General features: G+C 41.9%; 1 long non-coding RNA gene across 2 annotated transcripts; it reads left to right on the top strand.

The window, feature by feature from the left end:
• Positions 1–213: 213 nt before the first annotated feature.
• On the top strand, positions 214–14068 carry LOC115334166. Of its 2 annotated transcripts, XR_003921057.1 has the most exons (3): positions 214–1027; positions 4866–9115; positions 12207–14068. It is a non-coding gene; the product is annotated as an uncharacterized LOC115334166 (long non-coding RNA). The 2 variants fall into 2 exon arrangements; XR_003921056.1 differs by lacking the exon at positions 12207–14068 and having other exon boundaries at positions 214–986; positions 4866–9205.
• The last annotated feature ends 29 nt before the right edge of the window (positions 14069–14097 follow it).

The raw sequence follows: 14097 nt of genomic DNA, 5'->3' as shown, positions 1-14097 counted from the left end.
GTTACAATACGCTATTCTTTATAGATAGATAGGTTAACTTGTCATATATACATGTATGTATATATATGTATATACACATATATGGCAGTTATTTGGAAGGTAGTACATAATATATATATATATATATATATATATATATTTGTCTCTTACGCATTTTTTAACAACACAACTCAGACTACTGCTTCCATTAAGGGACTTCATTCTGCACTCAGGTTCACGCTATGTATTACTACATACTTTAGTAAATCAGGTATTGTGCTTGCAAAGACAGAGGCTAATAGAACATTTTCAAGTTAAACATGCAGGAAGCCCAGTATAACAAGGCAGGCCTGTGTGCAGAGCCACTCTTTCCCTTTCTTTTTGTGTATACATACATATTTATATAATACAATTAAAGAATGAAAAATACCATAATATGTAGGCAAAGCTGTATTTTTCTTTAAAGCAATACAGTAAGAAAAAAGCTATATTCAGACTAAAACGAAAGTGAGAAGGAACATTTCTTTTCATCTGAAATACTATAGAAGTCTGAGGAAATTTTTTTGAGGTTATGTCACCCTCTCCACATTTAATACAGGATTTATGAAATGGAGCATGATTGGGGGCAGAGTTTTTGTTTCATGTCTTCTTCCTGGCTCTCTTCATCCCTGTTCATGCTTCAGCAACCTATTTTATATTTAGTTTTCCCAGAGCAATCAAAGACAGAACATGGATTAGAGCCCTGAGACCAACTTTAAATGCAACTGAAGCCTGCACTTGGGTAACTGCACTGAGAGTAAAAGTGTCCTAATTGAGGAGATTACTTGAAGTTTAACTAGATACCTGTGAAAAATACACCTCTAGAGATGATAAATCAATATTATTACTGCTGGTTATTTTTAATTTAGGTTGTTGGCCTTTAAAGAGGACTTTGCTCCCTGAAGATGGAAGTAAGAAGGTTGTGCTAGCCTGAGGAGGTGTGATTTTTGAATGGTGTTTTATGACATGTGAGTCATCATACAGAAAAGTTTTAAAAAACATATTAAAGGTACACTGATTTTTCTTCTTCCAGCCAAAAATCTATATTTGTGGCTAGACCCTTTCATTACTTCGGCTGATCTACATTTACCTCCATTTGCTGTGACCTTGTTAAGGGATCTGCAGTGATAATGAAATTGTAGATACTTTCAAAAATAGCATCAATTCCCTGCTCAGTTAAAAAAAGCAAATAAACCAAAGGCGCAGCTCTCTGTAGCGTGGGGCAGTCCTGGCTGGGTGGCTTTGGTTTTCCATCAGGGAGACACCGCACTGGTCTCTCCAGAGTCCGCACAAATTGCCTGTGCCCAGGCTTGATACTGAGTTTTCTTGTTTAGATAATTAGTATTGCAAGTTCCTAACCTTTGGGTTTTTAAGTCAGTTCTGTTTATTATGTTCATGACCATCAGACTAACCACATTTGCATTTTGGCCTAGGAATAAAATCTGTACATTTATTTTCATTAAGAGGATTATATTGGTCTTGTCCGAAACAATGCGGCAAAACATCACAATTAGTCCGAGTCATCATTGCGAGTGTAGCCAATAATTAGTGACTGATTTGGGAAAAAAAAAATAAATCCACTTGGGGAGCATGATAATTACCCACATATTTCTTTGGGTCAGGCAGCCATGTTACATCAAACGCTAGATTTATTATTCCATTTAAACCATTTTGAAATAATTAAGAATTGTGTTGTGCATCTGACTGAGCAGATCCAAAGTACAAAATCATACATCTAAATTATGAACCGAATGGAGCATTGCCAGCAAGAATGAGAAGTGAAACACTTTTCTCACTTCCGAGGCAAAAAAGGAGTGAATATGTATTTTCTACAGCACCATATTTCAAAATAATTACCATTTTGTTTCAATTTGTTTTCCTGTGTCTGAAAATGTGCTAAAAATAAACAAAAGTGCTAAAATACAGGCCCAAACACTATCAGGAAAATTTCAGCATCTCTGCAGTGTTGGCTAACCGCACCTCTAGGTACGCTCAGACGTAATAACTGTGCCAGATACAGCTTGGACTGACTGCAGCACTGCATGGGGTTTAGTTTCCTAATATCAATATATATAATTTGATATTAATATCAAAGCAAGGCTGGGTACCTCTTGAGTGAGAGCTACTGAATGTGTTTAGTCTCATACAGATATCACGTTGTACCAGAGAGCGTCCAGTCACTCTTGTGTCACCTCCACGAGCACTAATTCTTAGGAATGAAGTGCTGTGTGATCTTATTTCTGTATTTCCAAGGGATGAGCAAAAGATGCCTGTGTTAACCTCAACAAAACAACATTTTGGCAAAAAAAATATTACTTCTAGGCATTCCAAACTGATCTGTTGGCTCCCTGCTTTAATTTGACATCAGTATAATGGCAATAATTTGGAATGTGTCCCATATTTTCTTCTGTAATTTTCCCTTCCTCCTCAATATACAGTGAATCATCAGAAGATGTTTCTATAAAATATGTATTTTTTTCTGGGTTATATCCAATGAGCTGTAAGCAGTGAATTTTTTTCTGCATTGCCTTCAGTGGAGTTGGTTTCAGTAATGTTTGCAGCAGAGAGCATGTATAGGGCTTAGAATGTTTTATTATTTAATTGCTGTTCAATGATAGTTAAAATAATTGCAATGGAAAAATTAAGGATTTGCAAGTAAAAATGTTACTTCTGGAATAAAAGAAATGTTGAGAGGAATGCGGTTACTTAAAAACTGGTAATTTTGCGCAGAATTTGGTAATTTCTCTAAGGATGGAAAATTATTAAAATTACTGCTTGCAACGTGAGTGTGTTGACAAGTACCATCAGTTGTGCTCCAGTGCACACTGCGGCTTCTTCCTTCCTTCGGTGCAGACACAGATCTAACACCGAAGATATTTCCACGGAGCGTGGGGAAAGGAGGATCCTGCAGCCGCAGGGGCTCAGTCGTCACGATGCAGAGCAGCGCTGGTTTTTCTCCTTTCAACGAAAACCTTAATGATTTCCTAAGATGCCTTGGTAACGCTAGGAGACTCAGACGGTGGTTTAAGAATTGCAATGATTTACAAAGGAGGATGCTGAGACCCAAGCTGACCCGTGGGAGGAGCGGGGACGGCAGCGTGATTTATTGTTCTTTATTGGCATGGAGGTGGTACCCTTCCCCCTGGGCCAGGCACGGTGCCACCCCCAGGGACTGATCCCTGCTCCCAACACCTTGCTGAGCAGCTCTGACTGATAACAGGCCGATGGGCTGATTTCCCAGCTGTGTCGCGGGAGGGATCCTTAGGTTCGTGCTTATTCACTGGTCTGCAGGCCAAATCTCTTCCCTTTCCCATTGTTGGCTGTAACGGGGCTTCCAGCTTAGCATCAAACACTGAAATCCCGTACGGGGAATTTTTTGCAGCTTCTTATTGCAGTTTGGGGATTTGTGCTGTGAGGACTACACAAAAAACCAGAATGATGTTCCCTATTCCAGCAAGGTCGGTGGTGCTGCGCAGAGTATACAGTCTTTGTAAAGGGTATTGCATTTAGCAGCAACATTAAACAGTCCCTTTTGGTAGGCTTGGAGTAAACAGTGCACTTCCGAAAAGCAAGAAGTCATTCTTTTTCTTGGTGAAGTTCAACTGTGTTAGGACAGGTGACTTCTATTTATTTTTTGCACTGCTTACCCTTATCAGGTGCTCATAAAAGGGTCCATGTACTGCTGGGATATAACATGATGTGGGTGCAAATAGCAGCATGTCCCGGATAAATAACGCAAACCTCTGCCCCGGGATCCCTGCTCCCCCCTGGGCAGAGAAAGTTTATTCCCCAAATAACAGAAGCATTTAACGGTCGAGTCAATGGAGCAAAGTGCTGAGACGGGGCCGTTTTCCCCGGCGTTGCAAATGAGTGTCAGCTCTTCTGGAGTTATCGTGTGAGGGGCTGTCAGGAATCAGGAATAAAGCCTTATAGGATGGAGCTGTAACGTGGCAGGCATGATGGCTTTTGAAACCACTATTATCCATCTGCAGGCTTCAAGGGATCATTTCTAATGGCAAGCAGACCTGTTTAACAGAGCGCCTGCCCCCAAACATCACGCAAGCAGTTTCCATGTCTGTAAGGTTCAGTAACCACAGTAATCCCCATCAAGTGCCAACGTCAAATATCAATATCAAGGCAGAAATGAAAAGTAGGTTTGGTTCCAAGCGTTTGGGGCAGCGGTGGATGCCTCCGTCGGTCCATCACCCTGACACATCGCGCGGCGTGTTGGATGTGAGGAGCTGCTGGTCCTGACGGGGCGAGTGGCTGGGGAAGGTGCCCAGCAGTCTCTCTGGGAGGTGCGTAATGCCATCATAAATCCTCCCCAATAAGCGATTTGGGAAAGAATAAACGCATAAAATGAATCAAGCTGCGCGTGTCAGACAGCGGCGGGTGCTGTTTGCTGGGCCAAGTAGAGGGGTAAGCCTCTTCAGGGGATAAATCCACTGCATCAGGCTGTGCTAATGCTACCTGCAATGATATAAAACAGGAGAGAAAAATGTGTTTTCTTTACCTTAGGCTAGAAAGCACATTCCTGTCTGATCTGCCTGTGTTCTTGGTCCAGGCTTTCCCAGAGACCTGCTGGCATCCAGTCCCGTATTCTCCAGAAACACCTAGGGTGAAAATGCCTCCAGCCCAGTGAAGGCTTCAACATTAAAGCTTTTAATGTTCAGAAGGACAGAAGTAATTCTTTGCTCGAATTTTGATTTCCAAAAACCCCAAGGGGCATGATGTGCTTAGTCACGTAGGAAACCAACCAGACGAAAAGCTTTCTTTTTTAAAGTTTGAATAATGTGTATCTATTAATGGTTTTTAAAACATGGTGATTTTTTTTTGTTTGTTTGTAGACCTGGTGGGAGGACAGCATCTCCCGTGGGGAGCTGCAGAGTGAGTCTGGAGCAGCAGCAGCGGAGGTCTCCAGGGATAACGGCTACCGAGGGTGCCTGGGTCTGAGGTGAGCAGCCCCCGCAGCCCCCGCTTCAGGACCCACTGCAGGACTTCGCTTCGCCGTATCTGAGCTATCTATTTGTGCTTTCCCTGCCTGCATGGCAGAGACACAACTTTTCTGCAGGGCATCAGATCTGTTTGTATGCAAAGTGCTGGGCAGGGACTTGCTCTGTAAGGCACAGACTTTCCTACTGCTATTTTAGTTCAGATTTTCCTCTTATTCTCGAGTGAACCAGATTTACTGCTTGCAGAAACAATATTGGCTCAACTTGCAAAATGTCAGCGTCGAGCTAACTGGGTAATATCTGCTGAGGAGGTGATGGGAGGGGGCTGCGCTGGACAAAGCCGGAGGAGCGGTGGGCTGCGTGCGGCGGGGGGGCACAGCTTCGGCCGTTGTACCCACCCTGCCTTCCGTGGCAACAAAATCAAACCTGTTTTCAGAAGACAAGCAAGAATATGGGCAGAGGGATGGTGTGATGAGATGCAAAAGCCAACACAACAGCACCGGTACCCACGAGCCGCATCCCCCCAGCGACGACCCCTGTGCTCCCCGGGGTCTCTCCGGGGGAAAGGCACAGCAGCACCCTGCTCCCAGTTTCAGTATTTGGAGGTTTTTTCCCCCAGTTTCTAGCAATTCCTCTTTTCTGCCACTCCGCCTCTCTGGAGTTTTTGCTGACAGGACAGAACTGCTGCTAGCAAACACATTATTCATTGTGATTGAGTGCCTAGTAATTACTTTATATATTTTTTCAATTCTCAAATTAAAACCATTTACTAGTAGGAACAGATGTTAAACTCAGGACTCTTGTTGATTGTTAGCGTGACACACACATGAAATGTTTTAAACGAGAAGGCTGATTGAATTTTAAATATGCTGATCACACTGGTGGAATTGAAAATAATTTAAACTGGGAATAACTGAAATGTTTCCAAGAAGAGAAGACAGAGGTGGGGTTGTTTTTCAAACTCCTGATTGCATAAATCATGTGAAGTTCTGCAGACTAAACACAACAATCTACTGCATCTTAGAGTACCAAACGTGAGGCTTGCGTGGTTGTTACTTCAAAATGGCAGGTGAAAAGAATTCAAAAAATAAAGCAAAATCAATACTTCAGGTATTATCCACATGCTTGTAGGAGCTTGGGTTTTTTGTTTTGTTTTGTTTTGTTTGCTTATTCAGTAGAATTACCTTTATCAGGAAATCTGACATTATTGCTTATGGAGGGATTAGTGCCCATCATGAAGGCTGAGCAGATCTCTTGCAGTCTCTTTTTGCCTGTAGAAAGCCCCAGCTCACTCTCCCAAACTGGAGAAGGTGATGATTTCACTCTGCAAGCGTTGGTGGTAAGAAGAAATGGGCAAATTATTCCAAAACCCCAACTGAGGATCCAAATCTCCAGGCTGGAGGTAAGGGCAACCTATCACTGTTAAAATAAAGAAGATGTTTTTCGTTTTTACTTCAGTGGACAGATTTGCCTGCGCATGTATTTTGCATAAGAAAATCAAAACCCCGTCAATGTATTTATAAGAAAAATGTCTATTTTAATCACAACGGAAGATTTTGCATCTTTACATTTTCTAGTGACCCTAATGCTTTGAAACCTTTCTGCTGGACAGGTGGCATCTCTGCGATGCTCCTGGGGAGTGAGATATGGGTTCTGCTCCCATGCTTGTCCTGAAGCCGCTGGGGTTCTGGCATGAAGTCTGCAATATTGGTTCCACCAACCTATAAAGTTGGTTATTTTCCAACTCTGCAAAGGTGCTGAGAGACGTAATTACTGTCTGCAGAACACTTTCCTATATTTGAATGAGAGAAGATGCATGTCTTGTATGCAGAGCTTTTTTTTTTTTTTTTTTTGTAAGCTGACTTTGCAGGATTTATTGCATACAAGGAATGAAAATTTGAGTTTGGAAAGTAATACAGTAACAATTGCAATTAACCTCCACAACCCCCAGGTAACCCCCGGGTGTTGGGTTTAAATCACATTGCTTTTAATTAAGTTTAGTGGCCAAGTACTGCTTGTTCTAAAGCATTTTACTGGCACTTCTTCTGCAACAAAATGCTTTAAAGCCTGACTGTTGTGCCAGCTTGACCCCATGTGAGCTAATGCCAAAAGGTAACAACATAGGAGAGGAAATACAGGTCGAAAAAGCAGTTACTGAGCAGGTACAACTGCGATTTGTTACAAAACACTTTGGTATATATGTACTTTCCTCTTATGTCTGACATAATTTACAGACTTATAACACTTGCTGAACTTCTCAAAATGAGAAAACTCCCACTGAGACAGTAAATTGTTGTTGCATTGAATGATCCTTGACAATCTATTGTCACAATACGTGCCACATTAAAACAGTCTGGCACCAATACTGGAGAAAGTCTCCTGACGTATGTCGTCTTCTGGGGCTGTCATGCTTTTATTGTGTTCATGATCCATGGAGGAAAGGTTGCTAATAGCAGACATTGACCCACTGATGGTAATTGCTGTGAAAACATTATTCAAGCTTATTATGTTAATGACAGAAGGATGAGGCACTTCCTAAAAAGTTAGTATGGCATCACCAGAGATGCTTTATTTATTTAACTGATTGATCATTTAAAGGTTTATAAAATGCCTTCTCTGTATAATAACACTGCATAATCATGTACATACAAATTAAACAATCCACAAAGCTAAAGGCAGAATGGTTGTTGAAGATCTGATTTTCATGTAAAAACTCAAGACTTTTATGGGCTTATTTACATAACAAGTCATGGTCTAGTCTCCTTTACCAGTGTCAGCCCGCCACGGAGTTGGCTTCAGCTGTAAATTTTTACGGTTTGGAGCTAGTGGAATACAAGAGAATGGTTTGCATATTTTAGTGATTTGAAATACTTTTTTTATTGAAGAAAACAGTGTAATTTTCTTCCAGGAGAATGATTTCTTCCCTAAAAATGCGATGCTTGCACACTTTCCCAGGGCAAAGTTATGGCTTTTCTCCTTCCAGTTAATGCCTGCAGACTGCCTCCTCCTATGTATTCTCCTTTCTACCAGGAACAAATCTACTGCAAACTCTGGGTCTGAGCATCCCTGATCCCCTGGAGCCGGGGGAAAGTATAGGTCACATTGCTCTCCAACTGGTTAAACCGAAGTAGATAAAAAGATCTTTACATAGACAAGACGTAGCATAGGTGTGTCCTCTGGCTGGAGAAGCGCAGCAGAAATAGTCAAACTATTTCTCAGTATAAATGGTCTAACCAAGGGATCCGGAGGGTCTCTCCCAAATTTGATGACAATGATCTCTAAACCAGACGTGGCTGATCCAGCGAGGAAATTTCCGAGTGGAAGCTATGACCCAAAGCCTGGAGGCTGATGCAGTTCTGTCAGCAGAGCAGAAGGAGAGGTGACTAAGAGCAAAACGAAGGCCAAGGCTACCCTGCTCTTGCTTCTGGCTTAGCCCTCCGTATTTCCTCTAGGCTCAGCCTTCAGGCTCTCGGATCGCCTCATTTCACAATGACTTGACTTGCCATCGAAGGACGGTTATAGCAATTCCGTTTGTATCCTCTTAGACTCGTTTGACTACAACCAGAGAGCTCTAGAAATGGATTAATTGATTTTCATGTTCAGAAGAGGCCATTCCCCATTTAACCTATGTATCTGTTGCTACAGATTTTCACATCTTTTCAATCTATTCATGTGTTCGATGGATCTGACAAAATGTCTAAAACCAAACAGATTTGAAGCATTTATTTTCTCTTTCCTATCTTTACTGCCCCATCTAGTTCAGAAGCATGCCTGCTTCCTTTTGCTTTGCAACTTAATGCAATTTTTGTATTTGCAGCCCATACCAAGCTGCATAGAGGATATACAACAAAATGCTGCAACATTTGACAAGTTTTTGAACAGCGTGGCCAAAACTTACATTTGTGTCAGCCTGTATTAAATCAGTCCTGCACATTTTTTAGCAGTTATGACTTTGAACTTCTACATGAAACAGAAACACTGACCCTTTACAGATGAAGTACATAAATAAACCTTTGCTTCAACAGCCTTTAGAAAAAACAGTGCTTTATGGCAAAAAGTCCCTCATCACACTCCTCTCTCATATATTAGAAAAAAGGAAAAAAACGGATGTTTGCTGTGTATTCAATGGCTGGAAGAGAAAGCAGGTTTACTACCTTATTTTCCATCTTATTTTTTACTGGGTAATTCAAATCAGAATGAAAAAAAAAAAAAAACCAAGCCAGAAGTTAATGTTTTGACATACCTCAGTTCTCGCCACCTTCCCAGCATCTGTGTTACTTAATAAAAAATCAATATCAGATGGACGGATGAGTTTTCATGGCTCTTTTTGGTCTACAGGCCACAGGGGGCAACATCTGTTTCTCCTCATCCTTCTCCCCCCTTGAACAGGAAATTAAATACAAATTACTAAATTAAAGTAACCTAAGGAATTAATTTAATTAAAAAATAAGAAAGTTCAGGCTTGAGTCTCTTTGCTCCTGTCCTTCTGAAGGTTATGCTGCTGGAGCTGAGCCGGTGGGAGCGTGGTCCCCTTTGCGACTGTGCTGATCTCCACCGCTCTGACAGAGCGTGCGGTCGGGTGCACGTCTGCATCTCCAAAGCTATTCCAGTGCTGTCAGCTGCTATTGATTAAACTGTATTTGATATTGCTATTGGTGGCTGATTGGTGCCAATCAACTTCATTGCTGGCTTTGAAAACTCAGTGGTATGGTTGCAGCTTCCCCAACCGGTCCATTGCATGAATACTGATAAAGTACCCTCGGCTTAGGCGAGAGTCATTAGAAGACCAGCTGAAATGTTAGTAATTCAAGTATTTCTGGTGAGAGTTTGCTGTTCTGAACATCCCTGTGTGAGCATCAGATTCTGATATTCTGAGCACACAAATCATCTTTCCGGATAGAAATTCAATAGCTCTCCCCAGAACTACCTGTTAAAACTCAGACAGTAGATTAAATATTTACTTGTTCCTTCTCAGGTACTTCTGGTTCGCCAGGAGAATTTAAAGTGCTATTAAACGCTGTGGAGCAGCTGGGCAGTAGCAGGAAAGCGCCCGGGGCTGGCGCTGGGGGCACGGTGGTGGTGCTGGTGGTGGTGGTACTGGTGGTGGTGGTGCTGGTGCTGGTGGTGCTGGTGCTGGTGGTCCTCAGCAAAGCCCCGCAGGGTCCAGGCACCCACGCTCACAAAGCCACCCTCCTGCACTCTTTGCACTTCGACATTGTAGATCCTGCATAAACCTTGCCTGGGATTTGACACGACAGCCTGTGGAAGTCCAGAAGATCTGCTACGAGTTGATTCAGCAAAGTGATGAAGCCTGTATCTAAATTCCCCTTAAAAATCACTGCAAGGTGAACAAGTGCTTAGAGTTCAGGAGAGTATGTGGTTTTGAGTATGAGTGGGTTTAGGTTTGGGTGTGGAGTTACACCTTGGGCTGAAGTGCTTTGAACCAGAGCCTGAATTAGGTCTCCTCCGGTTAGTTTTTATAGACATGAGATAGGAGCAGTGTGCTGGCAACTGAACTAGTAATTTTGCTATTTAAAAATCAAATGAACTAGGATGCCAGTCTTTCATGCTTTTCCCCACCTTATTCTTAAGTAATATCTGTGCAACCATTGAATATTTTGTTCTATTTCGTTTCATTAGAAACTGATGTGGCCAAAATAATTCTGTTTTTACTGTTGGTGCCCAGCTAATGTTTCCTTTTATTTCATTATTCATTCCATTCACTTGGCCTAAAATTGATGCTTGATTGTCATGTAAACTACTTTTCAAACGCACTTCTAAACTGCAAAAATATAGGAGCGGTTGGTACAATATGTTCCAGTAGTGTTAGGCCAAATGACAAGATACAGTGGATGTTAATAAGGTCAAGCTTTCAATGGTAACCCACCTGAGTGAGGCTTTTTTGTGTGACTTGTAAAGGTGGATTATAAACACATCCAGCAACAGTTAAAAAAGCAATTTAGACACAATGATCTTATTTCACTCAACCATATGGACTTTATATCTCTCACATCCTTTATTCCATGTACAGTTTTTTTCTCTCTTGAATGGCTGCTTGCTGTAACAGCTGTGCACTGTACAGAAAAGCCTGAAATCTGAACTAGACAGAACACTGATCTTGTATTTGCAAATAGATATGAATTTATTGCAGGAGCGGGGGATAACTGTTTCGAGTTTTGTAGGCTTCTCTGCTTTGGAAATGACTGGCAGAAGGTCAGTGAATATGTGGAGAGGTAATATAAGAGAACTTTGGCAGATTTGCTTTGCAACTCATACTTTTTATGTATTCAATTTCATAAAAGACAGAAAAAGGAACTTCAGTGCAATTTACTTTGGAAGTTAATTGGAGCAGACATTCAAGTCTTAAGTAAATCAGCTCTATATCATTTGACACACAACATTACTTCAATTAGTATGACTTTCACCATTATCTAGATGGAGGAAAAGATGTACCATGCTAATCAGAATATTAAAGTGACACTAGCATTTATATATTATGAATATTTACTTAACAAATGAATGCATGATAAATGAGATTGGTCTAGGAATCTTTCTCAGTAGAAAAGAAAGACGTGGATTTTTCCCCCCTCAGGAAATTCTTTCTTGAGCCTAATCCACTTATCAAATTTCCAGTGCATCTTAAGCTGATACCTCCGTCCCCCACAGAGCAGCTCATGTCACAGCTCGTACAGGGTTTTCTGCACATATGGGAGTCGTATGCAATTTTCTGAATGGCCCACGAGGCTGAAAGCTATTTTAAGGCAGCTCTTTTACACGTGTTTCTACACCAGTTGACCCAACCACAGATAATGGGTCCAAATCTGAAGCATGAAGCCCCGTATTCTACCCAATTTTCACAGTCAGAGCACCGTGGTCACAGGGTCCATGGGTTAATGTGTGGACTATCTAAAGCTGAACAACTTCCAGGTCCAATGTCAATACAGATGTGCTTAGGGTTGTGGACAAACATCTTCTCTAATGCTCTCCCAGTAAGACTCATGTACTCTTCAGTGTGTTCCCTTGTGGTTATTTCTGGATCACGCAGGCAAAGCACAGCTGGACAGCCATATGTAAGCCTCGGTGCACAGTAACAGAGGTTATCTGCCATCCTCCGGAGTGCGTGCAGTTGTAGGCTTTTCTCTGAATTTTGTTTGGTTGAGTTTTTTGGGGAAGAGGCGCAATTTCACACCCAGAAGAATAATGAGATTAAAAATAGCCTCTGTTTCCTATATAAAGCACGTTGACAAATGCTGACCTGGAGCTCCACGTTGAGAAGTGCACTGAACTTTACTTTGAAAACTCACGGCCAGAGTTAAAGAAGTGAATTGTGCACATTTCCTCCATCTGCTTCTGTGGTAACCGCCTGGAGAAGGACACAGGACACGCAGGCTCTTCCCATCCACCAAGTAAAGGGTAGGGAATATACAGGGATTGGCTCCTTGGTGCTGAAAGCCCCAGGAATTTTTAATAACATATAGTCTAGGCTGGAATAATCTTCAGGAGGTAAAAGAAGAGTCTTTTTAGCAGCTCATTGCTGAGTATAGCAGTGAAGTATAACCAGGGGCTCTTGTCCATAATGGTACATCGGGGTTGCAACTTCCAAGATTTCAGCACTTCTTGGACATCACAGGCCCTTGTGCTCCATGTTTAAGATGCGGTTAGCTCCAATGTCGGTGTACAGCAATTCGAATATACAGTAACCTTGTACTAGCATTGTCACGATCATTTCTTGGCCATCCATCATGCCAGTATCTCTGTATCCTTATGTAGAGCAAGTGACACCTTCCAGCAGCAAAGGAACTTTGATTGCATCTTATCTAGAGCTCAGCATGGAGGTTAGCTCTCCAATAGCTCTGTCTGGAAGGGTAAATCAGGTGTTTTTGCTGGATTTTTCCACTACATATACAAAATCTTGGGAGGAGATTTTATTGCATAGGTGATGGCGGTGTGGCTCCTGTGTTGATTTATTTTGCTTTATTTCGCTTTATTTCATGCTGTTCAAGTTTGTTCTCCCCAAAGCCTTTAATCTTCCTGGAGGGAAGATGTTGATGCAAAGTTGAAAGCGTTGAAACAAACCATCCATACACTCAGTGCCCCTCACTGGGAATTGCCCCAGACTCTAAAAAGAAGAAAAGGGGGATTCTAAGAGCCCATGATTGCTAGTGAAAGCACAGATACAACACTCGCTCTTCCCAATGAACCTGCCGTGGATCTCCCAGCAGTTTCACCTACAGCAAGCACATGGACGATGCGGCCCCGTGCTTGTGCCTGGGGCTGGCTCTCTTTCCCACCAAGACGGATAAGCTGTGCTCATAACCAAACTCCTGCACATTAATATTACCTTGTTGACTTCTCCTACAACAGACGAAGTCAGCAACTGCAAAATCGAGTAGCAAGCGAGGCTCATTTTCTTGGAGTGCGCGATGACCATTGACAGGGTTTGTATGTATGACTGACACAGTAGATTAACTTACAATAAAAATGGAACTTTCACATAAATGACATCAGGAGATATCTTTAGTGCTATGCTCATCTGCCTGAAGGGACAATGTGATTTTTCTATTACTGCTAAGATGCACAATAGCATTGCTCGGCTGATTTGGTTTTATTTTTATATTGTGCTGCCAGTTCAATTACAAATACAGACAAGTGGCATCAATGGCAATAAAGCATCCATCCTCCAAAACCCAGGTTCCTCTACCGTTCAAACAGTGAGGGCACCTAAGAAGTCACTGGGCACTTCTGAAAATGTGGTATCATTGTAACATTGAAAAAGGTAGGTGTTTGGATTGACACATTCCCTTAAATGCATTGTTTTACCCAAGTGAAAATGTATTCGTTGATCTTTTATAGCACCTTTCAGGTCTGGAATAGGCATGTCACATCTATGGCAAGAGTAGATTTATTTCTCAAGAACGTCCCTTTCTGTCACTTCTATTTGCCTAGTTTGGTGAGTTTACAAACGTTTGGAAAAATTGCAGTTTGCACATACTCAGCTAAGATATTTAAGATTTTTTAGAAGTCATATTAATCCAGGTTTTTGCCTACACTGGGCGGGCTGTGGCTTGGGACACTCCCTGCAATTGCATCTCTGACAGTAATGTGTATGCAAGGAAGGCTGTATGAT

This window comes from Aquila chrysaetos, chromosome 22 (genome assembly GCF_900496995.4).
Source record: "Aquila chrysaetos chrysaetos chromosome 22, bAquChr1.4, whole genome shotgun sequence".
Lineage (NCBI taxonomy): Eukaryota > Metazoa > Chordata > Aves > Accipitriformes > Accipitridae > Aquila > Aquila chrysaetos.
Note: the sequence above shows the minus strand (reverse complement) of the source record. Positions and strands in the feature narration are given on the sequence as shown.